At 58.9% G+C, this 15,772-nt stretch overlaps 1 protein-coding gene across 9 annotated transcripts in view; it reads left to right on the forward strand.

The window, feature by feature from the left end:
• COBL (cordon-bleu WH2 repeat protein) overlaps nt 1–15,772 on the forward strand; it is a 114,452-nt gene that overhangs the window by 1,477 nt on the left and 97,203 nt on the right. The gene's annotated exons all lie outside the window — the stretch shown is intronic.

The raw sequence follows: 15,772 nt of genomic DNA on the forward strand, positions 1-15,772 counted from the left end.
CTCTGAGCAAACAGGTCTCCCCCAAAGGCCGTGCGGCGGGGAGGCCCTGAGCTGTCCCGGTGCCTCTGCCTGGGCCAGGCCGCAGGCTTCCCTTGAAGTCTGCTCCGCCGGCCTGTGTCCTGAGCCGCGTTAGGGAGAGACCGCCTAGGAGCGCGGGGAGAGGTTCCCAGGCCCGCAGAGCCCGGCCCCGGGGGTGTGCACATCCCCGGGGGGAGAGGGTCTCCAGGCCCGCAGCGCCAGGCCCCGGGGGTGTGCACGATCCCCGGGGAGAGGGTCTCCCAGGCCCGCAGCGCCCGGCCCCGGGGGTGTGCACGATCCCCGGGGGGAGAGGGTCTCCAGGCCCGCAGCGCCCGGCCCCGGGGGTGTGCACGATCCCCGGAGACTGACTGGGTGGAGGCTGGGCCCCGCCAGGTGCTGGCCGGGTCGGGTTCCACTGGGTGTGCTTCCTGCGCTGCGGGGGCCTTCGCCCCGGCCCCCAGGGAGCGGAGGGCGGTCACCCCGGGCAGGGTAAAGCGGGGACTTGTCCCGGATGCTCCAGCACCCCATCTGCTTGTTTGCACATCTTTGCCCAAGAACATAGACACACAGCTGTATTGTCCGTGATTCCCCATTAGTTTATGGTTGTCATTGTTTTATGGCCTTTAGTGAAGAGACAGCAAGAACATAGCAATAGGGCCCGCGGCGTGGCTCAGAGGTTGAGCGTGGACCTAGGAACCCGGAGGTCAGGGCACATGCCTGGGGTGCAGGCTTGATCCCCAGTGTGGGGCGTGCAGGAGGCAGCCAGTCCATGATTCCCTCTCATCATGGATGTTTTTCACTCTCTCTCTCCCTCTCCCTGCCTCTCTGAAATCAATCTATATCTATATATTTATATACCTATACATCTATAAACATATATTTATGTCTATAAGTCTACATGTTTGTATCCATCCATATCTATCTATCTATATATATACATATATAAGAAAATAGCAACATGCTTCTATTTCCAGACAAGAATCACGTGTTGATTCATCGGGTGAGTTAGAATCCGAGGAGAGCACTGGTCTTGGCTTTTTTTTTTTTAGTCTTTTATGTGCCATACGAGCATGACTCGCCCCCCAGGAGAGAGGTGGAGTGAGGAGTCCGGCTTGGAGCGGCTGTGGCCGTGGCTTCTGGCGGCCACGGTGTCCCCTCCGGCCGCTCCGCTGTTGCCTGAGAGCCAGGCTGAGCCGGCCACGCGCTCCAGGGGAGTGACCCGGCTTCTCTTGGTGCCGCCGCCACGGCCGTCGAGTCCGAGGAGCGGCCGGGGACAGTGGTCCAAGGGAAGTCGCGAACGGGACTCATTCTCGGGGCGCCAGCGGGGGACCATGGGGAAGGAGGTTTCAGGAGCCGGTCAGGTCCAGGAAAGCCCTCCTGAGGCTGGTGGGAGGGACAGAGAGATTGCCGAGTGCAAACTCACGGATCGAGTGCCTGGCTGAATTATTAATAGGCAGTTATTCCTTATCTCTGCTGAGAACACGCAAATGCATTTTTAATTGGGTTGAAATTGTATATTTTTCTGAGTAATTTTATTAGGAACAATGACGGGACTAACTTTGTTGTTGTTAATCCTCACCCGAGGTTATTTTTCCATTGATGTTTAGAGAGAGTGAGAGGGAGGGGAGGCACCGAGAGAGAAGGAGAGAAACATTGATGTGAGAGAAACACATTGATTGGTTGTTGCCTCCGACATGCGCCTCTGACCGGGGCGGGGGATCAAGCCTGCAACCAAGATACACGCCCTTGACCGGAATCGAAAGCGGGACCCTTCCGTTCACGGGCCGACGCTCTATCCACTGAGCCGACCTGGCGAGGGTGAAAGTTATTCTTTGGGAAGGAGGGTGTGTATACAGACAGGAGCCGGCAAGTCCGACGTGGTGTGACTTGAAGGGATTCTAGGGCTCGGTGGAAGTGTAATAGCTGACGGAATATTCCAGACCACCAGGGAAGGCAGATTGCCTGTCGGTAACGTTTGAGAATGTATTCCAGCCCAGCTCCGATGGCCTGTTCCCTTCCAGGTTAGCCGTGTATTTGTGGGGCCCACCCGAGAGCCGGTGGTGGGACACAGGCTCCGTTTCCCACTGGCCTCCGTGACCAGGAGGCCGAGGGCTCGGGGTTTGGCCGGACACCGGTCGGTTTGATTCCATGGAGGAAACGCGCGTGTGCGTGGACTGGAAGGAACAATCTCGGTGGCATGAAGCGTCGAAACAGCCGGCACGTGTGACCGTGGCTGCCTTCGAGCACGAAGCTGGTGGGAAATCAGCAGCAGCTTGCTGATCGGGTTCATCACGCGTGAGCTTCGGGGACACATAGCCGGTTCCCTCCTCTAATAATTTAATCAAGTTATTAGAACAGGGAATCATTTTTTTAAAACTTAATCAGAGTGGGTCACTTGAGCTTATTAAGTGTAGCAGGCCTGCTTCCCACAATGGCATTTGCTGTTCTGCTCTTGCAAGCATACAGATATTAGTGGGGTATTAACACGTGTACGCCACTGTCAGATGTTTAGGTAGGTAGCTTTATTTTTATTTATTTATTTATTTATTTTTATTTTTTATTGTTTGAAGTATTACAAATAGTAGTACATATGTCTCCTTTTTTTCCCCCCCCTTTAACCTCCCCCCTGGCCTCCCCTACCCCACAGGGGTGGGCAAACTTTTTGACTCGAGGGCCACCATGGGTTCTTAAACTGGACCGGAGGGCCGGAACAAAAGCTTGGATGGAGTGTTTGTGTGAACTAATATAAATTCAAAGTAAAGGAGCGGAGGGGAGAGCAAGAGAACCCTCTGCTCTTTCGGCTCCGCGGGCCGGATAGAACAGCTGCCCAGGGCTGCCCTAGTACATGCCTTTACCTGCCCCCCCCCCCAGTGTCTTGTATCCATTGGTTATGCTCATATGCACGCGTACAAGTTCTTCGGTTGATCTCTTACAGCCCCCCCTACCAGGTAGGTAGCTTTAAAAAAAGAGTTTTCTAGGCTTTTTGGCCACCGTGTTAGAAAATGTGTTTCTATTTTTTTTTAAAGTGGTAGTATGCATAATTATTCTTTCCATTAAGCTTTTCCCGTTTAATTTGCGCTCTATTTTTAAAGGATGGACTTGTGAGCTACTCCTTTTTCTTTTTTTTCCCCTATTAAGTTTATTGGGGTCACATTGCTTAACAACACTCTAGACACAAGCTCTTCTTTTTTTTTTTTTTAAATATATTTTATTGATTTTTTTTACAGAGAGGAAGGGAGAGGGATAGAGAGTTAGAAACATCGATGAGAGAGAAACATCGATCAGCTGCCTCCTGCACACCCCTTACTGGGGATGTGCCCGCAACCAAGGTACATGCCCTTGACCGGAATCGAACCTGGGACCCTTGAGTCCGCAGGCCGACGCTCTATCCACTGAGCCAAACCGGTTTTGGCAACGAGCTCTTCTTTATGTTGGCAATTCATCCAAGAGCGTAGAAGTGGGGTCTTCTCCTATGTAAAGTGGAAAGTGGGCCCAGGAATTGTATTCTTTTGTAATTATAACTTTCCTTAATAAATGAGAGGCGTCGGACATGTCCCTGTCACAATATCAAATCATCTCACTGCGTTTTAAATGCTCCCCAGAGGCTGTGGGTGTGTCAGGGTGACTGGACTAAAGTGTGATCAGGTCGGCGCCCCGCTGGGCCTCCCGCCTCCGCCGCCGTGGCCTGCGACCCAGCCTCCCTCTGCCGCCCCCGTGCCCGGCCCGGCGGGGTGGCAGCCGCACACACGGGCCTGGGTGCAGGGGCCTCTTGCATTTGGGATCTGGGAAGTGAAGTCATAAAATGTGTGTGCACCCAACCTTGCGCCCATCATTATTAAGAAAACAGGTTATAGGGCGTCTCTTCAGACCATAATAAGCAGCTGAGGCCTCCAGGCCTTCCTGTGCCTCGCTATTAAATTTATCATCCTGCGTTATTTGGGTCAGAAGGTCCTAAAAAGTGAGCAGAGATATTTGATACCAAACGTGTTCAGCTTGAGGCTGCGCCCGTTTACAATACAGGGGCGGCCCTGACCGGTTTGGCTCAGTGGATGGAGCGTCGGCCTGCGGACTGAAGGGTCCCGGGTTCGATTCCGGTCAGGGGCGTGTACCTTGGTTGCGGGCACCTCCCCAGTGGGGGGTGTGCAGGAGGCAGCTGATGGATGTTTCTCTCTCATCGATGTTTCTAACTCTCTATCCCTCTCCCTCCTTCTCTGTAAAAAAATCAATAAAATACATGAAAAAAAAATACAGGGCGCTCGGGTCTGATTCAGACTTCAACTCAGTGGAAAGAGCCCTTAGGAGAGGGATGGAGTTTTTATGGCATGGGTTCCGTTCTCTCCCATCTGTCCACCTTTAATTCGGGTCTGTGGGCTGTGTCTGGGGGTTCATTTTATTTTATTTATTTATTTTTTAAATATATTTTATTGATATTTCACAGAGAGGAAGGGAGAGGGATAGAGAGCTAGAAACATCGATGAGAGAGAAACATCGATCAGCTGCCTCCTGCACACCTCCCACTGGGGATGTGCCCGCAACCAAGGTACATGCCCTTGACCGGAATCGAACCTGGGACCCTTCAGTCCGCAGGCCGACGCTCTATCCACTGAGCCAAACCGGTTTCGGCTGGGGGTTCATTTTAGCTGCACATTTTCAGTTGCTTGACCCCGTAACAAAACCGGGATTGGATATATGGGAACGCTTTTATATCGCTTCACCTTGGTACTTTGTCTCTACTTAAAAGATTTACTGCGACTGGTATTATTGGCTTAGATATTGCTGTGTTGATGCCCTGCCTTCATTATCCACTTTAAAGTTTAGCCCCACCCCGCCCCTTTTCCCTTTGCTTCCTCGCTGCCCCTCACCTGTCCCTCGGGTCCGCTGCGCGGGGCTGAGCCCGGGCCTCAGTGCCTGCGCCAGGGCAGGGCCGTGCTCCGTCGCCTCTCCGCGTGTTCCTCTGGTTTAGTGCCTGCACCTGTCTGCCCCCGCGGCCCTGCTGAACGTTCTCACGCGTGATTTACGTGGTTTCATTTGCTTTGCACGAAGCTAATGATGGGATCCTTTTCAGGACCTCAGACGGGCCTTGGCGATGCGCTGGGGCCTCTGCAAGGTCTGCTTTTCCCGCTCCTGGCTGGGCGCCAAGCGCGTGCAGCCGCTCACGGCCCAGCTGGGGGGCACCCCGTGGCCTTGGGGGGGTCCACAGGCTTCCTCCTGGTCCCCACTCAGCTGTCTTCTGAAGCTCAACTTCAATTAAATAAATTCCACAGCTAAAACATTTCCATTTAAAAAGGGGGAAAAACAGGAAAAGTTCTTCAAGCTACTGTGCAGATGTGGTTTATTTAGCTCATGGGCTAGGCAAGCTCCCAGGTGGAACCTCCCTGCAGATCCATCCCCAGCAGGCACGGGTTGGCCTAGATAAGTCACTGAGTCCCTATGCCCGCCCCCCAGGCATTCCGGTGGCACACATCCCCACAGTGCGCCCGGCCCGTCACATCCTGGCTCATCCATCTCCCCGATGAGGGGGGCAGGAGGGCAGGTGGGCTCAACCATCTCAGCTGGTTGCCCCAGAACCCCGACGAGGACCCATTCTCCGTGTGTTTCGTGCTCCTGCCGTGCGTCCTCCTGGTGACGAGAGGGCAGTGGCTGCCTGGGCTGGGCGGGGCCGGCGCCCCGAGCCCCGTGCCCTCTGCTTGGTCACTAACCCCGTTAGATCCCAGGCAGACAGGCCGGCTCAGAGGAAGGAATGGGGCTCAGGCCTGGGAAGCCTTGGGCCCTGCCTCAGCCGTGCAGCGCTCGCCGTCCCTCCTCAGAGCCCATCTGTGTTTGATTTTCTAGCTCCGGCCTGTTCCCCACGGGGTCTGCGCCCCTGTGCATCGCCACCGCGTGCCCCGGGCCGGTTCCTCATGTGTTCGCATGGCCCCGTACTCACACCTGGCCATTCAAAGTCTTGGAGGGCCTGGCCGGCGTGGCTCAGCGGTTGAGTGTTGACCTAGGAACCAGGAGGTCACAAATCAATTCCCGGTCAGGACACAGGCCTGGGCTGTGGGCGTGATCCCTAGGAGGGGGCGTGTAGGAGGCAGCTGATCCATGATTCTCTCTCATCATTGGTGTTTCTCTCTCTCCCTCTCCCTTCCGCTCTGACATCAATAACAATATTAAAGACCAAGTCTAGGAGGAAGCGGCCCAGGGACAGGCTTCGATGGACTTTGCTGAGGGGTCACCTCTCACCCTCAGGGAGGACCTGGAGGGCAGCAGGCGGGGGACCGGGCTTTTCCTCCTCACGCCAGGTCCTGGATACCCCGGTTTCTTCAGAGTGGGGGCCCCTGGCAGGTGCTGGCCCCGTGGGAAGCTGGTCCCGAGATTGCTCTGAGCACAGCGCACAGGCGGTGGTGCAGGGCCCGGGGCGGGGGGAGGGGGGCGCGGGGAGAGGCCACGGGCGGCTGCATGCAGGCCCGATGGGGCTGGCATCTCACAGCGGCCCCTGCATCCAGGCGGGAAGGTGGGTGTGCCCGTCCCTCCCAGGAGGGCTCTGCACCCCAGCGCAGTGACGGCTGTGTCTGGAGCAGGTCGGGGGCCACAGTTTTCTTTCCTGATGTCTCTGTTGGCATCAGCCGCGTGGCGCCTGCTGCTACTGGTTGAGAATGGGTACCAGCCAGGGGGGGCGGGGGGAGGGGGGAGGAATTCTGAGTCTGGGCCCTTAGGGTGTGGGGAGGAGGGAATCGGGGCTCCAGCCTCGCTGTGGGCCTGGGAGTGGGCAAGAGGGCAGGAGGGCAGGAGGGCAGGGAGGGCAGGCGGGCAGGAAGGCAGGGGGGCAGGGGGGCGGGGCGGGCAGGAGGGAGGGAGCCCATCTAGAATGATGTGGTGTCCGCCTCGGCATCTGCGCTGGGAGGGGCTGAGGAGCCAGAGAGCAGAGGGCAGCAGGGGCTGTGTGGACACGCCAGCACATGGGAAGAGCTTCAGCGCTTAGCCAGGAAATGAGGTGCCCGTGAGCCTGTGATGGGGGGGGGGTGTGAGCGTGTGAGCTTGTATGTATGTGCATCTGAGTATGAGAGTGTGTGTGAGCTTGCTGTATATGTATGTAAGTGTGAGTGTGTCAGCTTGTATGTATGTGCATCTGAGTATGAGAGTGTGTGTGAGCTTGCTGTATATGTATGTAAGTGTGAGTGTGTCAGCTTGTATGTATGTGCATCTGAGTATGAGAGTGTGTGTGAGCTTGCTGTATATGTATGTAAGTGTGAGTGTGTGAGCTTGTATGTATGTGCACCTGAGTATGAGAGTGTGTGTGAGCTTGTATGTATGTGCACCTGAGTATGAGAGTGTGTGTGAGCTTGTATGTATGTGCACCTGAGTATGAGAGTGTGTGAGCTTGCTGTATATGTATGTAAGTGTGAGTGTGTGAGCTTGTATGTATGTGCACCTGAGTATGAGAGTGTGTGTGAGCTTGCTGTATATGTATGTAAGTGTGAGTGTGCGTGACTGTGAATGTGTAAGCTTAGGTATGCACGTGAGTGACCATGTAAGAGTGTGTGAGTGTGTGTGTGTGACTGTGTGAGCATGGGTGTGGGTGTGCATGTGGGTGTGAATGTATGATGGTGTGCATGTCGTGTGGACGTGTGTGTGAGCGTGTGTGTGACAGTGTATGTGCCCGTGAGCGCGAGCGATGTGGTGTGCACGCGTGTGGGGGTGGGGAGAGAAGTGGAGGCTGCCCTCCAGCGCCGGGCAAAGCCCTGGCTCCCCAGATCAGCGATTTCCAGCCTGGCGCCTGGGCGTGGAGTTAAAAATACCTCGGGGGGAGTGAGCACAGCCGACGGCATCTGTGTTCCCGCGGCTGGTTACGGAGGCTCCCGTAGGGCCGCGTCGGCTACAGGCCGCGGGCTGCGGGCCCCACTGATGTTCAGTGCAGGGAGCTCGGGCGGAGGGACGGCCGGTGGCCAGGATCTCGCCATGGGCCGCTGAGAGCTGCCGGGCCGAGGGGCCCGCCCGCCCTCGTCTTGCTGTGTGTAATGATCAGGCGGAGTCGGTTTGGGGTGAACTGAGACCTTCTCCCGCCCGCCCTGTGTCTAAACCACCTCTTACATAATGTGGTGACCGCGGGCCGGACCGGGACCCACACACGGAGTGGATTGCAGATCCCACAGGCGCTGAACCACCTAATTCAGGGGTGGGCAAACTTTTTGACTCGAGGGCCACAATGGGTTCTTAAACTGGACCGGAGGGCCGGAACAAAAGCATGGATGGAGTGTTTGTGTGAACTAATATAAACTCAAAGTAAAGGAGCGGAGGGGAGAGCAAGAGAACCCTCCGCTCTTTCGGCTCCGTGGGCCGGATAGAACAGCCGAACGGGCCGGATTCGGCCCGTGGGCCGTAGTTTGCCCACGGCTGATACACGCTCACGTGTCCGGGCTCAGGAATCTGAGCATGTCCCCGGCCCAGCCCCGCACCCGGCCCGTCCTCACCCCCCCCACTGGTCCCCACTCAGCTGTCACCTCGCTGCAGGTCCTGGGTGCGACTGTCACCTGACCCTGAGGTCAGCGCCTCTTCCGGTGCTCATCCCATCACAGGGCGTGGAAGCCGGGGACGCGGCTCCCACAGCCCCGATGCCTCATGCGCCGTCGGCTCTGCGCAGGGGCCCATGGTGTCGGTCGCTGCGTTTGAACCCCCGACGTTTCTCATCCCAGGGGCTCTTCCTCGTGGGGACTCTCGTGACGCCCCCCACGTGGCTGCCGCCGTGCGATGCGTTTCTAGCGGCGGAACTCTCTCGCAACCCTCAGGTGGGGATTTACTGTTTGAAAGGGCCCGGCCGGCGGGGCTCCGTGGCTGAGCGCCGACCTAGGAACCAGGAGGTCAGGGTTCGATTCCCGGTCAGGGCACAGGCCTGGGTTGCGGGCTCGATCCCCAATGGGGGGCGTGCACTCTCTATCTCCCTTCCTTTCTCTCTCCCTTCCTCTCTGAAATCAATACAAATATATTTTTAAAAAAAGACACACGTGGGGTGCGGTGGGAGAGGACCCGCCCAGCTGTGGCACGCGGAACGCGGCCCCTTCCTCTCCCAGCAGGGGGCGCTGCCGACCCTGCTGCTGAGTTAGCAAAGGGCTGACCCTGGCCTTGAGCGGGTGCTGGCTGGGCCCCTGCCCTGGCCATGGTTCAGGGAGAGCCCTGACTCTGCCGTGCCCACAGTGAGCTGCCCCCACGGCAGGGGGGGGGGGGGGGACCGCACAGGCCCCCTCATATCCGCGGGTGGTGTTTGCCTGTGGGCCACTGAGCTGTGAGACCCTGTGGGGGGCTGGGCTTCTTGGACGGGGGCTTCCAAGGTGCGTGTCCTCCCTCTCGGGGGCTGGAGGGGGGGCAGCGGGAGGAGCCACGAGGAAGGAGGAAGGGGAAGGCCCATGTGGCCCGCAGCGCCGGCCTCGCTCGTGCCCTCCGTTCTGACCAGGGGCCGTGGAGCTGAAACACTCGCCATCGTCACCACGGAGACCTCACTCGGCGCCCAACCCGCGTCCAGTGGGGCCTCGGGGTGTCACGAGGGTCCGTGTACATGCGTGCCTGCCCCCCCCCCCCCCCCCCCCCCCCCCCCCGCCGGGGCCGATGTGGACGGAACGCCTCTCAGCCTGTTCCCACTCCTCTTTCTTTTGCAAACCCGTTTTAAGAATAATGTACTCAGCCCTGGCCGGTTTGGCACCGTGGATAGAACGTCGGTCTGCAGGCTGAAGGGTCCCGGGTTCGATTCCGGTCAAGGGCATGTACCTTGGTTGCGGGCACATCCCCAGTAGGAGGTGTAAAGGAGGCAGCTGATCGATGTTTCTCTCTCATCGATGTTTCTAGCTCTCTATCCCTCTCCCTTCCTCTCTGTAAAGTATCAATAAAATATATTAAAAAAAAAAAAAGAATAATGTACTCGGCCCTGGCCAGTTTGGTGCCGTGGATAGAGCGTCAGCCTGCAGGCTGAAGGGTCCCGGGTTCGATTCCGGTCAAGGGCACATGCCTTGATTCCCTGGCCCTGGTCAGGGGCCCGTGTGGGAGGCAACCGATGGAGACACGTTGATGTTTCTCTCTCTCTGCCTCTCCTCTTCCCTTCGACTCTCTCTGAAAACATGGGAAAACATCCTCCGGTGAGGATTGCCTAAAAGAGTAGTAATTTACTGTCTCACGATGCCCTCCCTTGCCGGAGCGGCGGCCTGTCCGTCTGGCGCTTGGGTTGTGTGAGCCTGCAGGGCAGTCGGGGGGGGGGTGCGGGGGGAGACCTTTGCTCCGTATTCCAGCTGCGGTCGCGGGCAGCGTGGCTCCGTGGGGCTGTCCGGATGGCAGCCGGGAGGAAGCATGTCTGAGTGTTCTCTTGGCGCTGGCTTCACATTCTCCAAGTTCCAGGTGTCCTCCCGGGAGGCTTAGCCTCCAACCGCGGTCACGGGAGGTGATGGGCGACAAGTTTTCACGCTGGGCTGGCTCCGCTAACACACGCGTGGCCTGCGGGGAGTCACGTCGCCCTCATGGCATTGGTACCTGATAGGGTGTGTTCTTGTTTTCTGCTTCTTTTATTTTCCCTCAGGTGTTTTGATGAGTTTTTTTTTTTTAGAAAGAGAGAGAGAGAATCATGGATCGGCTGTCTCCTGCACGCCCCGCCCCCCTCCCCGGCCCGTCCCTTTGCCGGAGGGAAGCAGGGACGATGGAGGGGCGGAACTCGCCTCTGTTCTCACAGCCCCTGCAGCCTGGGTGGGTTCCCCCTGCGCCTGCCCCCTCCCAGCGTCACCCCCAACTGCCCTCCTCCTCTGCCACCAGCCACGACGTCCCTCAGTGACGCTGACCTCAGTCGTGAACGTGGACTGTGGTCTCCGACCCACGTTCCACTGTGTCTTCTGCTCCAGATCCCGTAAGGGGGTCTAGACATTTCAGAAAGCGTGACCCTGAAGTTAAGGTCTGTCTGTTAGCTTTCCCGTGGGGCCTGGGGAGCATGGATCCACTGCTGGGGTCTGGCTGGGGCCTGGAGAGCATGGATCCACTGCTGGGGTCTGGACGGGGTCTGGGGAGCATGGATCCACTGCTGGGGTCTGGCTGGGGCCTGGAGAGCATGGATCCACTGCTGGGGTCTGGACGGGGCCTGGAGAGCATGGATCCACTGCTGGGGTCTGGACAGGGCCTGGGGAGCATGGATCCACTGCTGGGGTCTGGACGGGGCCTGGGGAGCATGGATCCACTGCTGGGGTCTGGACGGGGCCTGGGAACTGTGGATCCACTGCTGGGGTCTGGATGGGGCCTGGAGAGCATGGATCCACTGCTGGGGTCTGGAAGGGGCCTGGGGAGCATGGATCCACTGCTGGGGTCTGGACGGGGCCTGGGAACTGTGGATCCACTGCTGGGGTCTGGATGGGGCCTGGAGAGCATGGATCCACTGCTGGGGTCTGGATGGGGCCTGGGAACCGTGGATCCACTGCTGGGGTCTGGCTGGGGCCTGGGGAGCATGGATCCACTGCTGGGGTCTGGACGGGGCCGGGGGAGCATGGATCCACTGCTGGGGTCTGGATGGGGCCTGGAGAGCATGGATCCACTGCTGGGGTCTGGACGGGGCCTGGAGAGCATGGATCCACTGCTGGGGTCTGGCTGGGGCCTGGGGAGCATGGGTCCACTGCTGGGGTCTGGACGGGGCCTGGGGAGCATGGATCCACTGCTGGGGTCTGGACGGGGCCTGGGGAGCATGGATCCACTGCTGGGGTCTGGACGGGGCCTGGGGAGCATGGATCCACTGCTGGGGTCTGGACGGGGCCTGGGGAGCATGGATCCACTGCTGGGGTCTGATCGCTCCAGTGAGTGAGTTCTGGTGGCTGTGGTGGGAGCAATGGCCGTGGCTCAGGGTCAGCCCACGTGTGCCTGTGGTCATAGTTGCAGCATGACGGGGCGGGGGGGGGGGGTGGAGGGTGAGCCAGGACTCCGGGCAGGCCAGGGAGTGAGTCACCACCTGCCCGTGGGCGGAGGTGCCCTTGACACTCCGGGCCAGCTTTCTGCCCTGTCCGTCTCCTCTCCCACGTGGCGGCCTGTCATTCCCGCGGCCACTGAGCTCGGGCCGGCGCTCCCTGCCAGCGCCGTGGGCTGCGGGCTGTGACGTCCAGGGCGAGGCGCTCTCCCTGCTGCAGCCGCGGAGCCGCTCGAGGGGAAGGAGCCCCGGCCCTTCCTCCAGTGTCACTCCTGAGGGGGCGTGGGGCGGGCTAAGCGGTGACTCACTCAGGACTCCCGGACACTGGGCATCAGTCCAGTTCAGGGGAGGTGCACGGGGCGTGGCTGACCGGAAGACAGGGAAGCTCAGGGGGTGGAGTCCTCGGTCAGGGTTGCGGGGGGTGCGGAGAAGGTGAGGGCCACTCCCCGAGGCCACGGTGGTGCAGGTGCTGGGGGCCAGGTCTCCGCCTCTCCCCAGCTCCCACCCACGTAGCAACAGAGCCCCTTGCTGTGGGGGGGCTGCGGCTCAGTTCACAGCGCTTGACGCGCCCTTCCCTTAGCCCTGCAGCAGCCCTGGGTGTGAAGTGGTGCCGCCATTTCTCCCGTTTTTCAGGAGGGCGACCAAGGTCACCAAGGTCAGCCAGGTGACCGGTGAGCCCACTGTGCGGCCCTGACCCCGCCGCGCACTGTCCCCCGTTCGCGGGCAGTCGCCGTGGGGACGGAGAAGGTTCTGGTCGAAGAGGAGGTGGTGGGAGGGCTCTCTGGAACTGGAGCCACGGGAGCTCAGCCAGGTCCTGGGAGCGCAGCCTCGCGGGAGGAGCGAGTCCTCTGTGCCGCCCAGGTGTGTCACTCACTCCCGCCGGCCCCCACGGCGGGCCACGACCTTTCAACCAGGAGTCACAGCCTCAGCGGCATCCCGGGTCACCCAGATGGACCCAGGCCCAGGGCTGTCACTGCTCGGTCCCCCCCTCCCCGCCCCGCAACCCCGCTCCACCGCCCGGGGACTTGCTTGGGACCCGTGTCAGGGGACCCTGGTCGGCACCCTGGGAGTCGGGAAGCGGCTGCTCTGTCAGTCCCTTCAGGCTCTGGATCTCAGCGCAGCTGCTTGTTCCAAACGAAAACCGACCAGAAAAGACGGGGAGCATTCGACCTCTGGGAAAGGGTGCTTCTGCCAAAATCCAATCTCCGCCCAACCGGCGGGGCTCCGTGGTTGAGATTCAACCTGTGAACCGGGAGGTCACGGTTCATTCCTGGTCAGCGCCCATGCCCGGGTTGTGGGCTCCATCCCCGGTGTGGGGCGTGCAGGAGGCAGCCGATCCATGATTCTCTCTCATCACTGATGTTTCTCTCCCTCTCCCTCTGCCTTCCTCTCTGAAATCAATAAGAAATACATATATATATACACACACACACACACACACACACACACATATATACACACATATATATATACACACACATACACACACACACACACACATATACACACATATATATACACATATATATATATTTAAAAACCCGCAAAACCCAAGAAAGAAAGCAAAGGCCGGCTTAAGTGTTTACTCGCTCTCATCCAATCATCTTGTAGTATTTTAGGACAAACTCCGAATTAAAGTCATCTCTGTGGGATTGTTCCTGCGTTCATTTTTTTTTTTTGTCATACTTGCCCCGTTACGGGTGTTTAAAAATTAAAAGACCCATTTTTGCCGGTGTGGGACCCTTTTACATCTTATTCATGTAATTCGCTATGATTTCTTAAAGATATAAGCGCTAATTAAGATTCACCCACGCGGGCACGTGGTCCCTGACCTGCCAGCCCCCCTGTACAAGCGAGGCTGGCTCCCGGAACCAGAGGCACCAGAGGCGGGCGGAGCCGCAGGGCTGGGCGCGGACAGCCCCCCACTCCCTGGGCCTGGTGCCGCCCTCCTGCGGGCGGGGCTGAGGTGAGGCCGGTTTATTTTTGTGAAAGAGGCCCCGCTGAGGCCGATCTTAAATAGAACGGCCCGCCAGCCGCCGGCAGCCAGGCGCGGAGCTGGAAATACCGCCCGAGATTAGCTCGAGGAAGCGGACACCTCCAGGTTACTCGATGCGGGTTTCAGTTCCCAGGGGGCAGCGGGGAGGGCAGAGGGGACAGACAGCGCAGACCCAGGGGCTCTCGGCACCGGGCGCCTCAGACCAGTTAGCAGGAGCGTTGAGGGGCCCAGCTGGTGTGACCCAGGGGTTGAGTGTCCACCTATGAACTAGGAGGTCACCGTTCCATATCCAGGCGGGGCGCATGCCCGAGGGGGGAGGGATGTGTGCAAGAGGCAGCCGATCCATGATTCTCTCTCATCATCGCTGTTTCTCTCTCTCCCTTCCTCTCTGAAATCAATAAAATCAATCAATCAATCAATCAATAAAAATACATTTAAAAAAAAGAAGGATGAGGAGGCCGGTGGTGGGCCAGTCCAGTGGCAGCCCTGGCGTGGTGGGTGGCCCTGGCGTGTGCCGTCACCGTCTGGTCACGAGGATGCCACGTGCGCTTTGCCGGCGGGGCCTGATCTTGCGTGGCAGTGCTGATGGGCGGGGCAGGGGCTACAGGAGCTGCCCACGCCCGCGGGGTCTTTCTCCCGCCCATCACTGAGCGGCATGTTTAAAAAATGAATACATTTGGTAACTTTTTAAATGCTTTTTAATTGATTTCAAAGGGGAAGGGGGCGGGGAGAGAGAGAGAGAGAAACACCCATGATGAGAGAGACTCATGGATCGGCTGCCTCCTGCACGTCCCGCACTGGGGGTGGAGCTGTGACCGGGATGTGCCCTGACGGGGAATCGAGCCCTGACCTCCTGGTTCCTAGGTCGACGGCCAGCCATGGAGCTGTGCCCCGGGCATTCGTGCGTGTGTGTGTGTGTGTGTGTGAGAATGTGTGTATGTATGTATGTATGTGTATATGTGTGTGTGCGTGCGTGCGTGTGTATGTATATGTGTGTGTGTGTATGTGTGTGACCTCCTGGTTCCTAGGTCGACGCCCAGCCACGGAGCTGCGCCCCAGGCGTCCGTGTGTGTGTGTGTGTGTGTGTGTGTGTGTGTGTGACCTCCTGGTTCCTAGGTCGACGCCCAGCCATGGAGCTGCGCCCCGGGTCCCCGTGTGTGTGTGTGTATGTGTGTGTGTGCGTGTGTATGTGTGTATGTGTGTGTGTGTGTGTGTGTGTATGTGTGTGTGCAGCGATGGATTTTGACGCGTGTTTTCACTTTGGAAGCTGTCACACAGCCGAGATGGAAGCTCTTCTCTCCCGGCCAGAGTTCATGGCGCCTCTCCGCCACCCCCTCCCTCCACCTGCCCCGGGCAGCCGCTGGGCCGCGGTCTGTCACCGTCTGTGAGTTTGCATTTTCTAGAACCTTCTGTGAGTGACAGCGTGCAGTGCACACTGGTTTCTGTCTAGTTCGTCGTGCTATTCGCGCATACCACGCGCCCTGTGTACTGTGACAGGCGCGTTCCTCCCGCCACGGAGACTCGGGTTTCCCCTGCTGCCGCCTGCAAACTGCCTGGACGGGTGTCGGGCCTCTCGGCGGGGACGGACCCTGGCCTTGGTGGCCCGGCCTGGCCTGGCCGGCGGCTTTGCCTGTGGCTTCTGAATCCAAGTTCCCCAGCCATTGCGAGCGGGTTCCAAAGTGGGATCCATGCGTGCTCCTGGCCCCCAGTGCCCCTGGTCACCGACGGCACCTGTGATGGGCGTGGTGACGGCCCGTCCTTCTGGGTCCCCGTGGGTCCCCGTGGGTCCCCGTGGGTCCCCGTGATGGTGCCTGACGCCTGCTGGTGTCCAGTCTAGGGCAGGCGTCCCCCTCGCACAG

The sequence above is a fragment of the Plecotus auritus genome, assembly GCF_963455305.1.
Source record: "Plecotus auritus genome assembly, chromosome: 4".
Lineage (NCBI taxonomy): Eukaryota > Metazoa > Chordata > Mammalia > Chiroptera > Vespertilionidae > Plecotus > Plecotus auritus.